The sequence below is a fragment of the Cricetulus griseus genome, chromosome 2 (assembly GCF_003668045.3).
Source record: "Cricetulus griseus strain 17A/GY chromosome 2, alternate assembly CriGri-PICRH-1.0, whole genome shotgun sequence".
NCBI lineage: Eukaryota > Metazoa > Chordata > Mammalia > Rodentia > Cricetidae > Cricetulus > Cricetulus griseus.
Window position 1 is genome coordinate 301,269,252 of NC_048595.1, and position 23,638 is coordinate 301,292,889.

The 23,638-nt window shown below is 40.8% G+C and overlaps 1 pseudogene; it reads left to right on the forward strand.

Moving 5' to 3' along the window:
- Positions 1-22,378: 22,378 nt before the first annotated feature.
- On the forward strand, positions 22,379-23,368 carry LOC100755589 (annotated as a pseudogene).
- The last annotated feature ends 270 nt before the right edge of the window (positions 23,369-23,638 follow it).

The window sequence follows — 23,638 nt, forward strand, 5'->3', positions numbered from 1 at the left end:
CGTGTTTCATGTCCTAGTAGTGTAAATAGTGTCCACCAAGGCATCTCAATGCTTTGGCCTCTGTTAGAATAAACTCTAATGCCATGGATTGTGACATATCAAAGTAAATGCATGAGGATATTACAGAAAGACTGCCATCTACTATCCAGTATGGGTAACAATTGTACCAAAATAAGATAAGTTTCATGGCATCCTTCCTGATTTCATATAAGTCATTATAAAGCAATTCTGTGGGGGATAAATAGTTAGAGACTAGAATTTTAACTCAGGGGAAAACCATAGTAAGCAACAAAAAGAATGAAAACCATAACTCAAAATCTTGCATTAATACAGCCATGATTTTATGTTAAAATACTTTATTTCTATTCACCTATTAGTCGGTCACCTTGAATTTGACAATTTTTTTAAAATCAACCTATTCTTGATTGCACACATTTAAATAAATCATGACATGATCCCAAGAACTTGGCAAGAACATCAGTGACTTTACATCTGGCATCACACACCAGCTGCATGTTGATGGGATGAAAGCTTTTCTGTTTCTTTACCTTGCTTCATTAGTGAGTATGTGGTGATGCATGCATTACCACATGTGTGCAGGCTCTGCTCTCCATATGGAGAAGCACACAGCAATGCCACAAAACCCAGACATCGTTGGCTGTCATGCCGAACTTTTAAAAAAATAATGTGATGTTTTTACTGAAATATTTTTATCTGTAAATGGATATATGGGGATGTTTCTATAGAGCTATATGATTAATAGCTATAGGTAGAACCTGTTGCAAAATTTCCCAGTGAAGAAATAACTTCAGCTGTCAGAGATGAACATATGTACAGTATGGTACCCATCTTCAAGTCATCATAAAGTAAAAAACCAATAACTTCCTTGCCAAATCCATGTCCAACACATTTTCTATTTAGTTTTTGACAACTATACTACTTACTGGGAAAATATCTGTGCTGTGAGCTTTATATTTATCTAATTAAAGAAATCTTCATGGTTTCCTCACACTCATCATAATCCTGTGCCTTACATGAATTTTGTAAATTTAGATGACATATCTTCACATAAATTATCTTTTGCTGTGTAACAAGTTGACCAAAATTGAGAGGTTTAAACAAAGATAATAATTAACATATCATGGCTCTAAGGTATCAGTAACTCAGATGTAGTCTATCTATAAAGCTAAGGGTGAAGAGTTCTCCACTGGCCACAGCATAATGCCATGTCAAGGTCATCCAAAGATTTGATGGTGGCTGCAAGATCAGCTTCCAGGGTGTGGTTGCTAAGCTGATTCTAGCTATTTTCTAAAGAACTTTCTAGCTTTTCCATGAAAACTCTCTAGAATCCTCTTTGATCATCATTTCATAAAGTCCTAGTTGTTACCAAAGGCAAAAAAGCTCAAACCGCCGGGCATTTGGTGGCGCACACCTTTAATCCCAGCACTCAGGAGGCAGAGGCAGGCGGATCTCTGTGACTTCGAGGCCAGCCTGGTCTCCAGAGTGAGTGCCAGGATAGGCTCCAAAGCTATACAGAGAAACCCTGTCTCGTAAAACCAAAAAAAAAAAAAAAAAAAAAAAAAGCTGAAACCACAACTAGAAGTAGACAAAGTCAGGTCTGAACAGAATACAAAATTTTAGGGAGCTATGGTTAAAAAAAATGTCTTTAGTAACAAGACAAAAGAATGCCGTGCCTACACTCTGAGGAAGGAGAGAGGGATGTGTATGCTAAACAAGACAAAGGAAGTCTGTGACCAAGTAGCATAGTAAGCTTTTTCAAATACTTTTCCTTTAATTGTTAATGCATGTCTGTGTGCACAAATGCATATCAAATCCATGCCCACTGATACAATATTAGCAAGTGTGTAAAGGGAGTAACCAGCTGTTCCCTGATTGCTTGAGGCCTGCTCAACAGGAGGGAATTCAAATCTGGTATTATAAATCTGGCCAAAATACTTTCTATAGGGAGGTTTAGAGCTCCTGCTTTGGGGTAGCTAACTGTACATGATGTGCTTGTCAAATTCTCTTCTAAATATGCTTGATTATAACCAAAGATCATTACTGCTTACAGTTTGGATCAGAGGCTTAGTTTTGCAGAGAACTAAGTTACCACCAAGATTCATAACTGATCAAAGTTTGATTAATAAATGACTATTGAAAGCTGGGTCATAAATGGCACACTAGTATCACCCTCTACAAGGTCAGGGAACATCAGGGAAGAGGAAGAAAAATGGGCATAAAATCCAGAGAAGGGTTTGAGCATTGTGCTGCACTTTCTTCCAGGTTCTTGAATTCTTGAATACCCAGCAGCTGTAATCATCATCATAAGATGTGTGCAACACCAGGCCCATCAGCATTCTTCCATGGGGTGAGAGAGAAAACAGGTCATGATGCTAGAGCCCTCCCTGAGAATAAAAGTGCAGTTGATAATTTTTGGAGGAAGAAGAGATGTTTTCTTCAGTGGTGTAGCTGCTGGTGAGACGTCCATGCTCCTGTAAATAATTTCTCATCTATGTTCCTGTAAGCAACTCTGGTCAAGCTCACAACTCCATGAGAAAGGGTGGGAGCGTTAGAGGTGGGAAAATAGGGTGAGAGGAGACAGGAAGGGAGGGGAAGGGAGGGGAGGGGAGGGGAAAGGGAGGGAGGGAGGGGAAGGGAGGGGAGGGGAGGGGGGAGGGGAGGAGGGGAGGGGAGGGGAGGAGGAGAGGAGAGGAGAGGAGAGGAGAGGAGAGGAGGAGAGGAGAGGAGAGAGAGAGAGAGAGGAGAGGAGAGGAGAGGAGAGGAGAGGAGAGGAGAGGAGAGGGAGAGGAGACCGAGTCAGAGGAGAGGGACTGCACAATACTAAACCCTTTCTTCTGACTCTTACATTCTCTGTAGTCTTCTCTTCAAGGCCCTCTAAATCAACAAGATCAACACACATACAAACTCACCCAGACTGAAGCAGCATGCACAAGGCCTGGAGGTGTCTGTGCCCGATGGGGTCGTAGAGCTGAGAGGAGAAGTGGACACATGCCCTCATCCCTAACAAGGAAGCTATCTTCGGTGAATAACCATTTGCCAATGTAAACTTAGTTTACTCCATAAGAGTCTCACTGAGGAAACAAACTACTCTTAAGGCCAGGCTGCATGCCCAGAAGTAGATGGCCAACAGGAAATGATCTGCTGCATCTTCGGAGGTTCTTTGTCTCATAATGTCATGACAAGGCTTTTCCTGTTTTAGGGTTTATTTGTTTATCTTATTATTTTTATTCTTAACTTAATTATTTTACATCCCAGATGCAGTTCACCTCCCGCCTCTCCTCCCAGCCCCTCCCCTCACCCTTCCTCTGCCTTCCCAATCCATTCCTCCTCTGTTTCTGTTCAGAAAAGGGTGGGCCTCCCATGGATATCAACAAAACATGACATATCAAGGTGCACTAGACTAAGCACCTCCTCTTGTATTAAAGCTGGACCAGGCAACACCATATGAGAAATAGGGTCCCAAAGCCAACAAAAGAATTAGACACAGCCCCGTTTCCCGCTGTTAGGAGTCCCACAAGAAGACCAAGCCACACAACTGTCACATAAATACAGAGTTCCCAGATCAGTCCCATGCAGGCTATCTGGTTATCAGTTCAGTCTCTGTGAGCCCCCTATGAGGTTAGTTGATTCTGTGGGTTTTCTTGTGATGTCCTTGACCGTCTTGTTCCTACAATCCTTCCTCCCTTTCTTCAGCTGGATGGATTCCCCAAGCTCAGCCTAATGTTTTGCTGAGGGTGTCTGTCTCTGTTTCCACCAACTGCTAGATAAAGCCACTCTGATAACAATTGGGCTAGGCACCAATTTATGAGTATAGCAAAATATAGTTAGACATCATTACATTGACATTGTTTTGGTTCTATCCTAGATCTCTGGGTCATCCAGCCTGTGGATTCTGTGATTCCAGGCAGTGTCAGGGGTGGGCTTACTCTCATGGCATGGGTCTTAGGCTAGACCAGCTATTATTTGGCCACTCCCTCAATCTCTAGGCCATCCTTACCCCAGCACATCCCACAGGCAGGACAAACTACATAGGTCAAAGGTTATGTGGTTGTGTTAGTGTCCCAATCCCTCCACTAGAAGGCTTGCCTAGCCACAGGAGGTAGCCAGTTCAGGCTAGTATCTACTATTGCTTGGAGTCTTAGGGGCAGTCATCCATGTAGAATCCGGGGAGGTTCCCTTGTGCCATGTTACTACTTGACCCTGAAATGTCACCACTTTCCAGTAATCTCTTTTAGTACACTCCCCCTCCAGTGCCCCCCCAACTGATCACTACCCTCCCTCAGTCCACTCACAAAATCTCAACTTCCCCTTTTATTTTACGACTAATATCCACTTATAAATGAGTGCATACCATATTTGTCTTTCTGTGTCCCTGTTACCTCACTCAGGATGATTTTTTTCTAGCTATATCCATTTGCCTTCAAATTTCTTGATGTCATTGTTTTTAACAGCTGAGTAATACTCCATTATGTAATTGTACCACATTTTCTTTATCCATTCCTATATTAAGGAATGGGGATATCTTGATTGTTTCCATAAATCTGGCTATTTACATAAATCTGCTATGAATAAAGTTGAGAAAATGTCCTTATGATATGGTCGGGCAACAGTTGATATATCAAGAGTGATATACCTGGATATTATGGTGGGTTGATTCCCAACTTTCTGAGAAGCTGCCATATTGATTTCCAAAGTGGCTGTACAAGTTTACACTCCCATCAGCAATGGAGGAGTGTTCCCTTTACCCTGGGACATCCTCTCCATCATGAACTGGCACTTGTGATTTTGATCTTCACTGTTCTGACAGGTGTAAGGTGGAATCTCAGAGTCATTTGATTTGCATTTCCTTGATTACTAAGGATGTTGAACATTTCTTTAAGTGTTTCTTGGTCATTTGAGATCCTTTCTGTTGAGAATTCTGTTCAGATCTGCACCCCATTTTTATCATTTAAAAATTGTTAATTTTTATTTTGTGTGAATGGGTGTTTTATTTAATTTTAAATAATAAAAAAAAAACAGATCTAGACACAAGCATCACCCACATTCACAGGGCCCAGTTCGGTGCCATGCAGGTTCCCCAGCTGTCAGAATCCTTGAGCTACCTACCTCAGGTTAGCTGTCTCTGTTGTTTCCTCATCATAATCTTAACGCCCCCCCCCTTTTCTCCTATGATCTCACTTCAACCGAACTCCAGGAGCTCAGCCCAGTACTTGGCTGTGAATCACTGCATCTTCTTCCATCAGTTACTGGATATAGATTCTATGATGGGAGTTAGGGTGATCACTAATCTGATTACAGGAGAAGGCCAGGTCAGGCATCCTCTTCACCATTGCTAGGAGTCAAATCTGTGTTCATCCTTATTGATTCCTAGGAGTTTCCCTAGCACCAAGTTTCCCCCTAAGCCCATAATGGCTCCCTCTATCATAATATCTCTTTCATTTCTCTCCCTTTCTGTCCCTCCACCAACATGACCATCTCAATCCCTCCTGTTCCCATCCCCCATCCCTTCCCTTCTACCCTGCTCCCAGTTTACCCAGGAAATCTTAACTATTTCCCCTTCCTGGGGCCCTGCTTGAGTGTCCCTCTTAGGGTCCTCCTTTTTACCTAGTTTCTCTGGGACTGTGGGTTGTAGTCTGGTTATCTTTTGCTATGTCTAATATCCACTTATGAGTGAGTACACACTGTGTTTGTCTTTCTGGGTCTGGGTTACCTTACTCAGGATGGTTTCTTCTAGTTCCATCCATTTTCCCACAAATTTCAAAATGTCATTGTTTTTTTATCACTGAGTAATACTCCCTTGTGTAAATGTACCACATTTTCTTTGTCAGTTCTTTGATTTAGGGACATCTAGGTTGTTTCCAGGTCATGGCTAAGACTGACACGTGGATCTACCTGGGAAAGGAAAATAGAATAGATTTTTGTAAATGGACTGGGCACTGGTGGGGGTGGGGATGAAGGGAGAAAGTACAGAGAGAGATGACTGGAATTGGGATTATTGGGGATGATGTAGAAACTCCCAGGATTCTAATAGGGTAACCCCATGGAGGACTCCTAGTAAAGGAGGATACAGAACCTGAACTGCCTATTTTTGTAACCAGATAACCCCATATGATGGGACAAAGTCTTCAATCTATCCTGCTTGCAAGATGTGCTGGGACAATGGAGGCACAGAACTTGTGGGACCAGTCTAATTTGAGGCCCACACTATGAGAGGGATCCCATTCCTGACACTGTTTGGTTAACCAAGAACTGGAGGCTGGATAGCCCAGAGACCCAGGATAGGAAAAAAATGAATAAAAATGATTACTAGTAATATTCTTCTATACTAATAGATTAGTGCCTAGCCCAATTATCATCAGAGAGTCTTCCTCCAGTAGCTGATGGGAGCAGATGCAGAGAACCACAGCTAAACATTATGTGCAGAGAGAGCCCAAATTAGAGACCACCATTGGGTCCTTCCCCTTAGAGCTCTGTCAATCCCTCAGAAGAGGCAGAGGAAGGATTGTAGGAACCATAGGGGTTGAAGACATTAAGAGAACACAGCCCACAAAATCCATTAAGTGGGTCTCATAGGAGCTCACTGAAACTGAAGTGGCAAACATATAGCCAGCAGTGGTCTGTACTACATCCTCTGTCTGTGTGCTATAGTTGGTGATTTTATGAAACTCCTAAAAGTGAAAGTGGCGGATGTCTCTGACTCTTTCACCTGCTCTTGCGACCTTTTCCTTCTACTGGGTTCTCTTGCCCAGTTCTGATATGAAGATTTTTACCTAGTCTTATTGTATCTTCTTATGGAGTATCTTAATGACATTCCTAGGAGGCCTACTCTTCTCTGAAGAGGAACTGAAGAAACAAGGGATCTGGGGCAGAAGGGGAAGAACTGGGAGGAGTGGAGGCAGGGGAAACTGGTTGGGATGATTTTATGAGTAAAGGATAAATAAAAAAAGAAAGAAATAAAACACAGAGACAAGTAAAGAAAATAATTCACAGTGGCATATTTGAATGGACAATTGTACCTCTACTGCAGAGAACACTAAATCCCATTTAGAAAGAAGTAGACTATTTTCCTATTAATACTCTTAGATTGCTTGCATGAAAATAAAAAACCCTCTCTACCCAGATGACTTTACATTGTGTCAAGTTGGCAATCATATCTAACCATCACAGGGGGTGATTATGATCAAAACATTATATACATGTATGGAAATGTCATAAGGAACCCCATTATTATGTAAATTAACATATACTAATAGAAAACTAAGAAAATGATGTGACAACTAAAGAAGCTTCATTTGATGCCAGGCATCCATTTTGGTACCCACCAGCCATTTGTCTCTTACTCTAGTCCCTGGAAGTTAAGTTTCCAGTAACCCTAATTCAATGACCCCAATCCAAATATTTACACCCATGACTATCTGTTATGATATGACTGATTGCTTATTTTGCTTCTGTAACTTGCTTACACAGATACCCAAAGATTATTTTGAGTTGTTTTAACCACTTAACTTGGCAGAACAGACCAGTTTATGCTTGCATGTGTAGATATTGAAGATCTTCTTATGGCTTTTGCCCTTAAAAGTCCCTTCCCCATACCCCTTGTTTATGACATGCCTGAGATTTGGCTTTAATGCTGATATCCTGCCAGCAGCTAATAAATAAATCATTTAATTGTAATTAGATAAAGTCTGTGGTCTTTGCACAGGGGTCACAAACCCCATAGCAAATAAATTCTGTCAATGTCTGGCATGAAATGGTTGGCTGGTTATTGTAACTAACCGGTCTTCTCTAATATCCCTGAGCCTTAGATATGAGAGTAATATGTCCATTAGACTGAGCTCCACATCTCTACATATTGATTGGTTATGGTTTTCTGTAATGATCTCTGTTGATGAGGGGTGAAGAGTACACTTATCTGTGTGTACAAGATCAGATGTTTATATTGTTGTTAGGGATTTTGCTAGTTTAGTAAATTAGTTAGTAGGTGTAGGTTCTCCTCCAGTTACTCTGCTTTTACAGGGACTGAGTAGTTAGCTAGGTTGTCAGTACCAGGCATGAGTTCTTTCTTCTTGAGCTGATCTTCAGTCCTTTTAGGAAGTTTGTAATTGTCACCAAGGTAAGTGTGCCACTATAGCACTTTTAGAATTGTCATGCCATGCTGGTCATTGATGTGGCTTCTAGGCAACATAGAGGGTTGGGACAGTGATTATCTCCCTCCTTTGGAAGTTTGAAGGGTACCTTCTAATATCATGAAAGCTAGTGCAGGAGGAGGCAGTCAGGTCAGTTCTAGTTCAGAGCCTTTTGGGCCCTGATTCTGAAGTGCATGTTGTCTTCAGCAATATGTATGGTCTTATTTTCTACCTTATTTTCAGGTGTACGAACAAGGGCAGTATGTTTGAGAGTCTCCTAGATGGTGCTGGCCAGCAGCTAACATAGGACTTGTCATGACTGGCATTGGTGTTTTTGTTAGATCTTTAATAGTCTTTAGCTCTTTAATAATTATAAATAATTTTTAAATAGAGAAATGTTTGTGATGTGACTTCTCTTCTAAAGCTTCTTATTACCAACACATACAGGGAAGAAAATGGTGCTGATTATATTTTAAAACAAAGAGAACAAAATTCCTGCAGAATTTATCACAAACTGTCAGATTTCTAATGTGGTGCCCAAACATTTTCTTTTCAAAACATGTCTAAGCACTATTGCCTTAAGATACACTGGATAAACAAAGCCTGCTAACCAAGGCCTTATACCTTGTTAAGTTAAAAAGACAGGCTAATATGTGCTCTGGTGCTAATCACTGTGCACATTCGAAACAGGGAAAAGTAAGTTAGAGAGAATGAGAATAAAAAATTCAAACGTTATCTTAGCAAAGCATTATAGAATAGTGCCATTTAAACTAATTTACTAGTATGACTAGATTCTAACAGCAGGGTGTCAGAGGGTGTTACACTAAATAAAGAGGCTGAAGCTAAAGGTAAACAAACAGCAACAACAATGGGATTGCTTTTTTGTTGGCCATCACAGCTCTGGTTCAAGTGAGAACTGCCTACTGAGACTAGCATGTTGTACCTTGGGACTATTTGTTTCTTGAGAGTAAATACTGGCTGTGGACATGGCATCTGTGGACCAAACAAGACTTCAGGACAGACTCTGGCAATACTCCTTAGGGTGCAATGGTGAAAGGAAGGTTCTGGCATCTGGAAGAGGAATGGTGCTGTATAAATAAATCCTCGGGTGTGTCACTACCCTTGGGACGGGGAAATAACCAAAAGAGGGGACATATTGAGGAGTCTACTAAAATAGCTTAATGAGCTTCCAGGAAAGTATCAGCAGAGGATGAGGGTGCCTAAGGGGTGACAGACAACACTCCATGACATTAAGGAAAATGTTAAGGGAGACAAGAAAACAAGGGACACCTAGGTAGAGAGGTGTGAAATTAGCAACACTATAGGCTATAGCACTGTAGCAAAGAGAAAGAAAAAGCTAATGAAACTCTAGCTGAGATTTAGGCAGATCATTGAACTGGCTCCTGCTTCTCACTGCTTGTGATAAAAAGCCAGAGGCAAGAAACTAGCTAAAGAATAGGCTGCTAAATATACAGCAGCCAAAACTTGCTAAGTGTGAAGACAGAGAGACTTCTCACACCCAGCTTTTTCTCTTTTTAATAAAACCTCTGTGATAAAAAAAAAAAAATCACATAGCATGCAATTTTCCCATTTACCTAATTCAGTGGGTCTTAGTAACATATTCATACCGTAGTGAAGCCGTTACCATTTCTATTGTTGTTTTGTTTTAAACTTTTTTGGATTTTGAGAATTTCATATGCAAATATCATATTGAGATCATTTCCCCCCTGCAGCTCTTCCCACCCCAAACCTCACCTCCCCATCCTGCTCCTCAACTTTTTGGGCTCTTTAAACAATAAAGGATTCAAAATGTAAATCTGGACAGGGAAGAAACCCATTCACTCTCAGGAAAAGGACTGTAAAATGCAGCAGAGTGAAGAGATGCTAATCTCTTTGGAAAGATGTGAAGTAGCAGCATCTACAAGTCTTCAGTCACACCAAAAGCTCCTCAGGAAGAAGAAGAATGCTCTTTGAACAACTGCACTGAAAGAATCTTAAAGATGAGTACCCAATAGTCTCATGCGGAACCAAGTTTGAGAAGGGCTTCAAATGAAGAAATAGGAGGGTGCATGATGTTATTGTTTTGTTTAAAAAGAAGAAAAGAGAAATGCTGGGACATGAGACATATTGACTATAAGTTTATTATAAGACCCGGCAGAATGGGGAGACTAAGAAGAGGAACAGGGGTAAGTGGCTGACCGCCATGGCCCGTCGCCATAGAGAGGCAGAGAGAGCATAGGTAGGAGACAGAGTAGAGAGAAAGCAAAGACAAAGCAGAGCGGGGAAACAGAGAGAGGGAACAGAGAGCGTAAATGGGCAGGGACTTGTCTTTTAAAGGGGTCCTCTGCACCTGGGTGCAGACTTAGTTCCCATGGAACCTTGGGCTGACCAGGGTACTGCCTGTTCCACCAGGTAACAGGGGCAGGCCAGCATAATGCCTGAACCTTTCATTCCCACCTCTACTTATTATTTAAAAGGTGGGGTGTTAGACATGGCAGGTTAAGGAATAAGGGCATCGAATTCTCAAGACTGCTTCCTACTGACGTGGGGGGCATTGACCATCTTTGGGAGACCCGAGAAGGTTGGGGTGCTGCCATGTCCTGGGGTAGCTGGTTGTTTCATTGCAGTCCAGGCTGTTTGGAACTCCCTGGTGCCTCTTAGACCTGGCAAGATGTTGGCAGAGCAGAAGACAAGGTTGAGTTTAGAAAAAAATTTTTTTCTTAGGTCTTGTCACTTGAGGGGAAGATTGTAAGATGAGGGAGGGGTTCCCGAGGAGTCCTAACATGAGGGAAGGGAGTCCTGGGACCAGGGAAAGATTGAATAACTGGAGTGAATCTGACCTGTTTGTTTGGATCCAATTCAGCTCCCTGGAACTTACAAGAATCCTTAGAGTTTGCAGAAACATAAGTATTAGACACGTTAGAAGCATATTCATGTTAGAAACAACTTGGCTGAAAGTATTACCATTTTAAAATAGATTTTTTTTGACAATGAAAAGCATCTTAATCTTGACCTTGTAGTTATGATCCTATAGTGGTATTGTTGAACTTTACTATGAACAGTAGCATGAGAAATAGAGAAATCAGGAACATTTTTCATTCTTTTTAATGTCTCAACTTATTTTATCATCACTTAAGCCTTTTTATCCTCAGGCCTTCATAACTACATTCTCAGACCTTCATACATCTTAGACTTCCTTATATTCACATAGATAAACCCTAAAATACCTGTTACTGGGATCTATTTTGCTTTAAGCTGGCAAGACTACCAGTTGTCAAAAGCATCAGAGTTCTTAAGAAGGATAAGATTTTACCTGAATCAATGATTAAAGAATAACAGAGACTTACCAGCAGGCTGCATGGACAGCCACCCCCAAGGTCCTCCATCCATAGTAGTGGGCTGCAGGACACCTGCCTTCTTGCTGATAGCATGTGACCTGTAGATTAGACTATAGGAAGACTCACCTACCGTTGGCCCAAGCAACGCCGGGAAAGTCATTCCGTTGTCCTCTTGTCCAAGGTCTGGAATACTTTTGTAGCAGTTGAGGTGAAGGGCAGGGTTGCCCAGTGGCCAGCATTGTCACTGACTCCAGATGAAGTTTCTTCAGTGCCAATCAGTCTTCTTGGAGGAAATGGGGTGGGGCCAGCAGCTGGCCTATCTCTCTGTTATAAAAAGCTTTTTAACAAAACATTTTAAATGCCATATTCTCTAGATCTCTGAGCATTTGAGGGCTATCTGTTTAGTATCTCAGCAGTTAAAAGTTTGCCTTTAGTTAGAGAAAAATCCCTTTTTTGTAATAAAAGCTTTACCTTTGTAAACGGCTTATAGGATAGACTGAGTGGTATAAATACTTTGTTAATTTGAAATAGACCATTATGTTTTTAAATTTTCATCATCATTTATAGATACATGAGTTAAATTTAAATTGTATAGACTTAGCTTATATTTTAAGTATAGTTAAATTAGACCTTTATGACCTTAAATGTTTACCATCATTTAAAGTTTACTATAAGGCCCGGCAGAATGGGGAGACTAAGAAGAGGAACAGGGGTAAATGGCTGACTGCCATGGTCGGTCGCCATAGAGAGGCAGAGAGAGCATAGGTGGGAGACAGAGAAGAGAGAAAGCAAAGACAAAGCAGAGCGGGGAAACAGAGAGAGGGAACAGAGAGCGTAAATGGGCAGGGACTTGTCTTTTAAAGGGGTCCTCTGCACCTGGGTGCAGACTTAGTTCCCATGGAACCTTGGGCTGACCAGGGTACTGCCTGTTCCACCAGGTAACAGGGGCAGGCCAGCATAATGCCTGAACCTTTCACATGAGTCTCAGTCCTATAATGTAATATTAAAACACAGATGAGTAATCCGGTAGGAAAATTACACTTTTGTGTTGCTCATCTGTGGGGATATGGTCTGAAAACTGTGTTATTAGCTGATTTTATCATGAGTTAATTTCACCCCCATGCAAACAGAAGCATAAGCTAAAACTAGATGATGAAGCTTTCTGCATGTCTAGTCTACATGGTATAGATAATACAGCCTAATGCTCCTAAGACTGTGGTGAACAGCACTTGATCCTCTAAGTCAATTAGAGAAAACATGATTTAATTAAGAGATGTGGGGCAGGTGCTATAGCTCCATGATATAGTACCTACTTAGTGTATGTGAAATCCTGAGTTTAATCCCAAGGAAGTCAAAAGAAAAACATATGCAGTATGAGGATTGTGATTACATAACACATCATGCTTGTTTACAGCAAGCTCATTATTATAAGTAGAGGGAAAATGTTCATAAATAAAGTGAGAGTACTTTGTCATTATCCAACATCAAAAATTGTGCAATTCTTATTCATTAAACTTTTATACCACTGGCAGAACAGTAGGATTATCCTCACTGTCATTACCACAGTCACACAAGTAACACATTGCTCTGTGATGTTACAACAACTATGGCTTCCATAAGAAGTAGGATTATTTTAACTCTATTATGAGTGGTGGACTCAGCATCATAAGTGCATTCCAGCACTAGAAAACTGCAATCTAGGGCAAGCTTAAAATAATTTGGAGCATGAATTCTGGCAAAACCATTGGCGTCTTAGATTTAAAATATCAGATAAATAGAAAATAAAAGAGATGGCTCTGATGTTCCACCTTTGTGTAGACAAAAAGAAGAGTGGATGAATTGCAAGACCAGGAGTCCTTGGAGTATGAAGAACTCTAAGTGTAGAATGAGAGCCCAGGGAGTGAATCCAAGAGCCTTAATGAGCACCTCCCTGTCAGGAGGGCTTGATTCTTCCTTCATCTAGGACTGAGAGACACGTTGTCATCAATGACGGCAGTGTCCTTGATTTTCCCCTTTGTGTGCTGTACCACTGTTGTTATTATATTTTCATACAAGTCCATAATGTATTTCAATCATCCCTCTCTCCCAGATACTCTCTCTATCCCCCCTTCAAACTCCTGCTAATCCCCTTCCTCTTCTCAGTGAGGCCCTCTTCCTTCCGTGAGTGGATGTTGTGGGTCCAGTCATGTGCAGATGTTGTGCAGCTTCTGGGGGTTCATGATATATTTTGCCCAGAAGTCAGCAGCCCACACCTTTCTCATGTCCTTCCTCCAGCCATTATATTCTTTCTGCTCCTTCTTCCACGGTATTCCCTGAGCCTTGCAGGGGGTGATTTTAGCTAAACATTCAGTAGTCATTTGTCCCTAGTACTTTGACCAGTTGACAGTCTCTGTAGTAGACTGTAAAGAGAAGATTCTCTGACCAAACTTGATAGCAGTGCTAATGTATGGTATAAATATAATTTAGAGGGTGATTTGTTGGGCTTATCATGTCCATTTAGCAAAAACAATAGCAACTGCTTTCCCTACTGTCTGTGATTTCCCTAGCTATGGGATTTTTTTTTTTTTGTATTTTTGAGATTATAATATTATATCATTTCCCCTTCTTCCCCCCAAAAAGAAAACACTTCCATGTAATCCCCCTTTCAAATTCATATCTTTATTTTCTTTTCTTTAGCTATTTTGTTGGTGGTGGTACAGGTGCTCTCTCTCTCTCTTTATCTCTCTCTCTCTCTCTCTCTCTCTCTCTCTCTCTCTCTGTGTGTGTGTGTGTGTGTGTGTGTGTGTGTGTGTGTGTGTGTAAATAATGTTACTTGTTACTTGTAGGTATATGTCTGCAGAACTGACCATTTGGTATTGGATAAACAACCGGTATGCTCATCCCTAAGGAAAACTATTTCTCTAATTTTTCTTATGTGAATCCTTTCCAATGGATCAGACATCAAACCTAATCAGGTTGTATTGGTCAGGGTTCTCTAGAGAAACAGGACTTATAGAATGAATCCATAGGGAGAGAGAGAGATAAAGGTATTTCTTAGAATGACTTACAGCCTATAGTTCAGCTAATCCAACAATGGATGCTTATGAATAGAAAGTCCAGGAATCCAGTAGTTGCTCAGTCCACAAAGCTGGATGTCTCAGCTGGTCTTCAGTAGATGCTGGAATTTCAAAGGAATAGGCTTTAATGCCAGTGAAGGAATGGACTCACTAGCAAGTCAAGAGCAAGCAGGCAAATAGCAAAAACTTGTCTTCCATGTCCTTATGCAGACTTCCAACAGAAGATGTGGCCCAGATCAAAGGTAATTCTTCCCACCTCAGGAATCTGACCAGAGGCATGTATGTGTCTTCCTACCTCAAACTTCCAGACTACAAGTGGATCCATCCACTTCAAATCAAGCAAAAAAAAAAAAAAGAAAAAAAAAAAGAAAAAGAAAGAAAGAAAAAGAAAAAGAAAAAGAAAAAGAAAAAGAAAAAGAAAAAGAAAAAAATCCCTCACAGGTGTGCTCTCCATTTCTGGATTACAGATGTATTCAATTGACAACCAAGAATAGCCATTGCACTACCCCATAACAGACGTGCCACTATTGCAACAGAGGCCTCACCTTTAATAACCTATCAGTATTTTCCAAACGATCCATCACTGAGTATGACAATTCTTCCCCAGAAGGCTCACATAGTGCTTTCTGGCTCTGTGAAGACCAGTCACCAAGGAGGAGGTTTCTGGTCCAATTCTGATGATTTTCTTTCCTATGGCTTGTGACCGAAGCATTTTGTGTCTTTGTCAAGAATTGTCTTACCATTGAGTACTGGAGCATCAAGAACTTCCTGCTATCCATTTGTTTAGTTTACAGGTCTTCAAATAGAAAGGAACAGGGTTCAGGGACATGCACCCAAGAAACATCATTGAAGGAATTTCACCCAAAACTGTGCCTGATTTCAATAACAACATCCTGAACTTTTGGAATGAGACCTTGAAAAAGGGAAGGTGACAGCATATCCCTTCTATTCTATACACAGTCAGGGTGAGTGTTGTCCTGGGCAAAGGGTGGGTAGTGAGAGATTCTGCTTGACAACAGGGTGATGAAAACATACATCTGATAAGCAGGTACAGTAAGATGGAGAGAGCTTTCCTATGGGCTTCTGAAATTGTGGAAGTTAATAATCTACTAAATTAATAGATGACTTTTTGAAAATGAAGAGGGAAAGGAATGGTGAATGGAAGGAGGGAAGAAAAGAAGGAAGAAGCTCACATCCCAGATCTGCTTCTGATGTCCCTGATGCTTCTCCACAAGAAAATACACTACCCACACTCATTGCACTGTAAGCAGGCCTCCAATCATGACAATTATTAAATGACATGACTCCAGAAGACAGTTTATGAAAATCAGCGCAGGGGCTTGTGATATGGCTCAGTGGTTTAAGAGCACTGGATGCTCTTCCAGAGGATGAGGGTTCAAATCCCAATACCCACACAAGGCTCACAATTATCTGCAACTCCAGTTCTAGGGCATCCAGAACCCTCTTTTGGTCTCTGTAAGCACAAGACATACAAGGAGTATACAAACATATATGCAGGCAAAACACCCATACACATAAAATCAAAATAAATCTCTTTAAAAAGTGAATAAACTACTTTCTGCAATTAAAGAAAACTGACAACCTCACTGAAAAGACTACAGTTTTGAGCCAACATCCCTAGCTAAGTCTATAACAACTTCCACGTCTGCACAGAAGCAGGAATGACATAGATATGGTCCACGCATGTCCCTGTTCCATCTCACTACCACTGCATACAGAGAGGTTTCAGGTACAAAACACCTAGCTGAATTCAGTTTATCCCCAAAGTCATGAGATCAAGACTATGAGCCCTGGTTTGTTTTATTGTTGTTGTTTTATGCCACTAAGTTTGTATGTGGTAGTATGTAACAGAAAGCTACCTACTAAAGTAATTATTTTTAATCCTTAGGAGTAGTTAGAATTAAGTCACTGTTAGAAGCTAGGGTTTTCAAGCAGTATCTCTCTCCTTTTGCATATGTTATCATGAATATCTGTTTTTATTTGTCGGCCTACCCTGTCCTTCCTAGTTACAGGGAGTGTCTAGAACTCAGTGGATACCAAGTGACCAACTAAGGTGAGACTGTCTACCTACAGAAGGAAATGCTATTGGGGAGGTATCAGATAAATCACTGACAAAAACTTACTAAACATAGACATAGAAATAAAACAGAAGTCTTCCATTATTAGCAAAGCAAAGGTGAGCACTTCAAGACTGGAAAAGTTTCTGAGTCCAAAAAAAAAAAAAAAAAAAAAAAGCTATCCTGGAACAGTCTCTTTGTGTTGTTCCTTATCCTAGCCAAGGGCTATCCTTATCTGTGGAATCAACAAAATTCACTGCACTTGTCATGATAGCAAGGAGAGAAGGAAGCAAAAAGGACGTTTAATTTTTTTGTTTTGTTTTGTTGTTGTTGTCTTGTTTTTCAAGACATGGTTTCTCTGTGTAACTCTGGCTGTCCTGGAACTCACTCTGTAGACTAGGCTGGCCTCAAACACAGAGATCCACCTGCCTCTGCCTCCCAAGTGCTGGTATTAAAGGTGTGTACCACTATCGCCCAACTTTATTTATTTTTATGTATACACATTGATGTTTTGCCTGCATATGTGAAAGTGTGTAATCCCTGGAGTCAGACTTATATGCAGTTGTGGTTGCCGGGAATTGAACCCATGTCCTCTGGGAAAGCCACCAGTGCTCTTAACAGCTAAGTCATCTCTCCAACCCCATTTTCTTTGGGGAGGAGGAAAGAGATTATTTGGTTTACACTTCCGCATTGCTGTTCATCACTGACAGAAGTCAAGAACTGTTTTTTTCTTAATTCTTATAAAAATAGAGCTCATAACTTCTACCCATTATTTGTCACTTCAACCCATTGGCCTAACCTGAGGCTCACTAATGGTTCCAAACTAGGAAATGTCATCTCCTGATGAACAGACATTTGACCAATTTTGACATACAGACAGCCCAGTGATCTCTACACTCCTGAGTTCACACCCTTCATGCATACTTCTTGTTTCAGTCAAATTTTAATGCTCATTGTTCTCTGCTCTAATTTATGACCTCCAAAAGGAAAGGGTAGAGTAGGATACTCAGCACAAATAAGATGCAGACCATAAACCATGGGGTTGGTATAGGACCTTCAGAGTCATCGGAAATTAGAATTCACAAGGATGTGTCTGAAGTAATGAACAGCCAGACACAGCCAGTATTTATCCAAAGGATCTATAGCTCCATATTGGAGGCCACAAATCCAAGAATGTGTAGCACCTGTTGCATAAATATTTAGTGAACAAATCCTGAAGGAATGATATGGACCAGTCTTCCAAATATGAGATTCTGTCATTCTTCCAAAGGTTCATTTAAAAAGAAGGTTATGTATGGCCCTTGATATTTCTGAAGTTTAGTATTTTCAGTAAAGCTCTTACCACTGTAGGAAGTTTCCAACCATCAAGAGCATCCTGCTCTAAATTATCACCACAAATGCCCTATTGTTGTTTCATGCACCTTACAAATGAGGAAGTTTCATTCCTACATTCCAAATGGGGAGACTAAGGCCCACCCTGCTTAATTGGTAGGTACAAGTTCACACAGCCCAACAATGCATAAAATCAGGATTTAACCTGTCTGCCTCTCAAGTCAGACTTACTCAACATACCAGTTTAAAGAACAAAATGACTACTTATCTTTCAGAGATAAAATATCAGATGGACAATAATTTTCAAATGAGACATAAACCTAAATGAACCCAAACTATGTATTCTTTGCTTGGCCCAAGGAATTCTTCCTTGGTTGGTTCTCAAGAAGGTTTCCTTGAGAATAAAATCATACTCTTCTGAGCCTTGGCCTTAAAACAAAAGCCAGCAAGGGAAAATGCCCATGGCCATGTCAGAGGAGCAGCAGGTGGCCACTGAACTTCAGTAGTTCAGTCCACTGGGAAGCAAAGCACTGATGGGTGAATCTCAGATGGGCAAGGCCTCAAGGGCTTCAATTCCATAACATCCCTTGCTACTGTTGTACCTTTATATGTTTTGTGCTGATGTTTTTCTTTGGTATCTGGTATGTATGAATGGACTTGGGGAAATCCCACTGCCTTGAATGTAGTGTGATTATCTCATGGAAATACTGTTCTACTGCCCATTTTTATCTGTGGATTTTATGAAGATGATTTCCTTGTAAGCTGTGCTGTTTAAGTGAAGTAATGATTATACACAATGCAAGTGCTAGTTTAAATAGAAATGTGATGGTTAAGGATTTTTAACAAAGATAGTAAGGGATTATGATAGAGGTTAGTTTAGTGGGAAAATTAAATGTTACCTCAGCCCCTAATGAATGAGCGTAGAAAATAGGAACAAAAAAGTATCATACTGGAACAGAATTTGTTGACTCCTCATGAGAGGCCTCACCTCTCCGAGGAGCAGATGGGGGATGAGATGAGGGGAAGGTATGGGAAGTGGGAAGAGGGGGGGAGGGGGAACTGGGATTAGTATGTAAAACATATAATTAAATTTTTAAAAATCATGCATCTAGGACTTATACACTTCTCTTGAAGAGCTGTATAGACAGTGACTTAGTCTTTTAATCTTATGTTAGGAGATGTGTTCACAGGTTTCAGTGTGCATAATAAATAAAACAAAGCTTTAAATAATGACTTCAGGTTAGGTTAAGATGTTTTTGTTAATGGCTTTGAGGTAGAAAATCTTGGTGAACAATTTAAAGTTTAAAAAGGCACACTTAATACTTGAGCAATGGACTCATTGTGGTCAGGGAACAGGAACAATGGCAGCCTGGCTGTTGCTGGTTGATGTGCCTTTCTTGCTAGGATGGCTTAGTGACCAAAGGTAATGACTCATTTCTGCCCTCAGCTTCCTGATATGATTTAAAAACAAAACAAAACAAAAAAAATGTTGATGTGTTGATGAGTGGGTATGCACACTAAGGACTTAAAGCACAAATGACTGTTTTTCACATATTAAAGTTTAGATTTGTGATTCTTTTAATAATTTTTATAAGATTACCTTTTGAAATAAACAATAAAATGATTGATCCTTTCTTTCTAGCCACAAAATATAGCCTGCCAGTAAAAGAACTGGCTGAGAAAAATACTATGCTTGTTTCATTATGTTAATCTATAACACGTTGCTTGGACATGAATGTATGTGGGTTCTTGGAGATAATACGTTTTTCACCTGTAATGTAGCATGTCTAGTCATGTAAGGGAAATGAGAAACATGATTTTTTATTTGTATTTCATTATAATCTTTCACTTAAAAATAGAATATAAGCACACTGTAGCTTTTATATTGCTTGAGAGACTTTGCTGAGGTACATAAGCTGTAAGGGGGAAATTAAATAAGAGAGAAGGAAGACATCAGGAAGTGGTGGTGAAGGAAGTCACCAGGATATAGTGAGAAGGAAGTCAACAGGAAACATTGAAGGAAAATATCAGGGTAGAAGAACAGAACAAAAAGAGAATAGAACAAGCAACAGAAAGAATAACAAAATGAAGAACTAAGTTTTCTAAAGTTTCTAACTAAACCTCTTCAGTTTCTCTGACCTGCTGAAGGTTGCCATTCATCAGCCCCCTAGGTGAGACCCTGAGTTGTTGGAGGTGTGTGTGTGTGTGTGTGTGTGTCAGTTCCTGAGCTGCTGAAGGCTGGTCCTTCCATCAGCAGGAAATGATAGTGTGAGGTGTGGGGCCTCACATCTTCAGCATTGGTGGAAAAATATATAAGGGAAGCATCAGTGACCAAAAGCCTTGTAGGAAAAGAGAAAACAGAGGATGGGCAACAGAGAGCTGGTTGAACTTTTCTCAAATAGAATGCTCACTACCTCTCCTAGGAGGTAGGAGAGCCAATCACTGTCTATATGACAGTCAATGAGGTTTTCAAACATAATTGAAGACTAACAACATTTTCATCACTCAATAGTTCATCGGGTATGCAGATTCCCAGCCCTATGCTGCCCGAGCCTACAGAGTCAAAATTTATGAAAATGGGACCCAGCACTCTGCAATCCAACAGGTCTCCAAGCGAGTCTAATACATACTAAACTTTGCAAACTGTTGCACTGGGGAATGGAATTTGGTTCATTACAGCATTCTCCTGGAGAGTCTGTATTCCCCTGACAAAAGGTGAAAACAAAAACAAGTTGATTAGAAAGTAACTGTGCTGGGAAAGCTAGAGATAACGATTTGTTTCCTTGATTTTCAGCAAAAGAAAATGTCACATAAGAAGCCAGACAAATAAGCCGTAGAAGGATCACAAGCCAGTGCTCTTGTCAGCATCTATCGTGTGTGGATATTGCTGTAGAACCCACGTTTGCTGATGGTCAGACTTGTGAATCTGTTAAATGTATTCTCTTTAGGAATTAGAAAAACAATATTTAAAATTAGGGAAACTTATCATACCAATTAACAGTCAATTTGGCTGAAAACAACATATGCATAAGATAATAAACACATATTGCTTGAAATCAGAAACATCAAAATAACATTGAGACAGGTTATCAATGAAATATAAGGAGCTGATGTCCTCAAATAAAAGGCTTATTTTTCAATATACAACATGACAAGTCACGCTGTCTTTAATCTACAGGTAAATTGATATTGTAAATAACTGAATAAAACAGTGTACAGTGTCATGAAAACCTAAACCTAAAACCAAAATGCTTTATATTTTAGGATTCAATACATATTTTCAATTGCTTGTGATGAGATCATCCTTCGTGGACTACACTCCTGAAAGAAAGAATTACAGATGGGTACCCACCACTGCACCCAATAGCAATGCAATAACCAAGATCCTTATCATCATACATGATATATTTTCCTCTTTTTTTCTCTTTAAACATTGAATACACCAAAGCAAGAAGAAATGTCACTGAATGCCTTTGACAACCAACAGACAACCATCCTATGGGTGATATGAAGCAAGGTAGCTAATGGGTGAATAAGAGCAGACTGTCTGCTCTAGATCATTACACAAACACCGGTGGAGTTGGAGTCGTGCCAGCACTCCTCCAAGAGAGGCTGGGCACATGAGTCTCAGAGGTGTACACAGAGGGGAAGGAGAAGTGGTCCTGGGATGTGTGGTGGGTGACAGCAGATATTCCTCATCCCTAAGAACTTAGGACCTGGATAACCCAAAGAAAATGTAGTATATAGATACATGTGCATTTTCAAATCCCTTCAATTTAGTTCATGGTGTTTCCTTTTCAACCTTGCTATATTCAGAGACACCTAATTATATCACCATATGCTTGGAAAAGAACATTTTCCACTGCATTTAAACAAGCATATGGTAGAATATCATTTGGTGTTTTCTGTTAAGTGAAGTACAGAAGAATTGAAGCAGACTATAAGACTTCAAATATATAAGGAGCTTGAAGATTTTTATATATAACACCAGAATAGGTGGATTAATAATTGCTTTGACATATTTCTGCATGTTTGATTAATTGAAGAGTGTCTTGAGACCATGTCATTTTATATCAAGATTTGAGTGTACATGGGTTAATTTGGTAATGGATACCATTTTAATTGGATTTGAAATTGGGCCATATCTCTCTCAGGATCTTTGCTGGTCAGGGTAGTCAAAAGTATTAATTAATGCACTTCAGAGCACTAACTTCTTTTCTGAATGTCTTGCAATTCTTCTGTGTTCACAGACCCAGAGAAGGCCCCTACCCTCATAGTAACTTATGTCATGCATTCATGATGTTATACAAAATAAATACAAAGTTATGGAGAATTCTTAAAAAACATCACATGCAGCTCTCTGCCCCTTCCTGTTCCAGAGACAGCTGCATCTATTTGGGCAGTGCCAGCCTCGTTCCTGAGACAAAATGGGGAAGGTTGGAGTGAACGGATTTGGCCGTATTGGATGCCTGGTTTGTTAGGGCTGCCTTCACTTCTGGCAAAGAGGACATTGTTGCCAACAATGACTCCTTCATTGACCTCAACTACATGGTCTACATGTTCCAGTATGACTCTACCCAATGTAAGTTCAAAGGCTGAGAATGGGAAGCTTGTCATCAACAGGAAGGCCATCACCGTCTTCCAGGAGAGAGATCCTGCCAACATCAAATAAAGTGAGCTGGCATGGAGTATGTTGTGGAGTTTACTATCATCTTCACCACCATGGAGAAGACTGGGGCCTACTTGAAGGGTGGAGCCAAGGGTTCATCATCTCTGCCCCTTCTGCTGATGACCCCATGTTTGTAATGGGTGTGAACCAAAACAAGTATGACAACTGCCTCAAAATTGTCAGCAATGCGTCCTGCACCACTGACTGCTTAGCCCCCCTGGCCAAGGTCATTAATGACAACTTTGGCATTGTGGAAGGACTCATGACCACAGTCCTCGCCATCACTGCCTCCCAGAAGATTGTGGATGGCTCCTCTGGGAAGCTGTGGCATGATGGCCATGGGGCTGCCCAGAACATCATTGCTACATCCACTGGTGTTGCTACTGCTGTGGGCAAGGTCATCCCAAAGCTGAACAGGAAGCTGACTGGCATGGCCTTCCTTGTTCCTACCCCCAATGTGTCCGTCATGGATCTGACATGTTACCTGGATAAACCTGCCAAGTATGAAGACATCAAGAAGGTGGTGAAGCTGGCAACCAAGGGCCCACTGAAGGGCATGCTGGGCTACACTGAGGACCAGGTTATCTCCTGCTACTTCAACAGTCACTCCCACTCCTCCACCTTTGATACTGGGGCTGGCATTGCTCTCAATGACAACTTTGTAAAGTTCATTTCCTGGTATCACAATGAATTCTGCTACAGCAAGAGGATGGTGGACCTCAGGGCCTACATGGCCTCCAAGGAGTAAGAAGTCCACCCTGGACCATCCATCCCCATCAAGGGCTCGAGCAAGAGAGAGGCCCTGGATGCTGAGCAGTCCCTGTCCAACAACCTCCGCACTAATCATCTTCCTCACATCCAAGACCCCCAGAATAAGAAGGGGCTTAGGGAGCCCTACTCTCTTGAATACCATCAATAAAGTTCACTGCACACACACACAAACCCCCCCCCACACACACACACACCACATGCCTTCTGTTGGTGACTTTAAATTAGTTTGTTAAATATGCATGCAGCA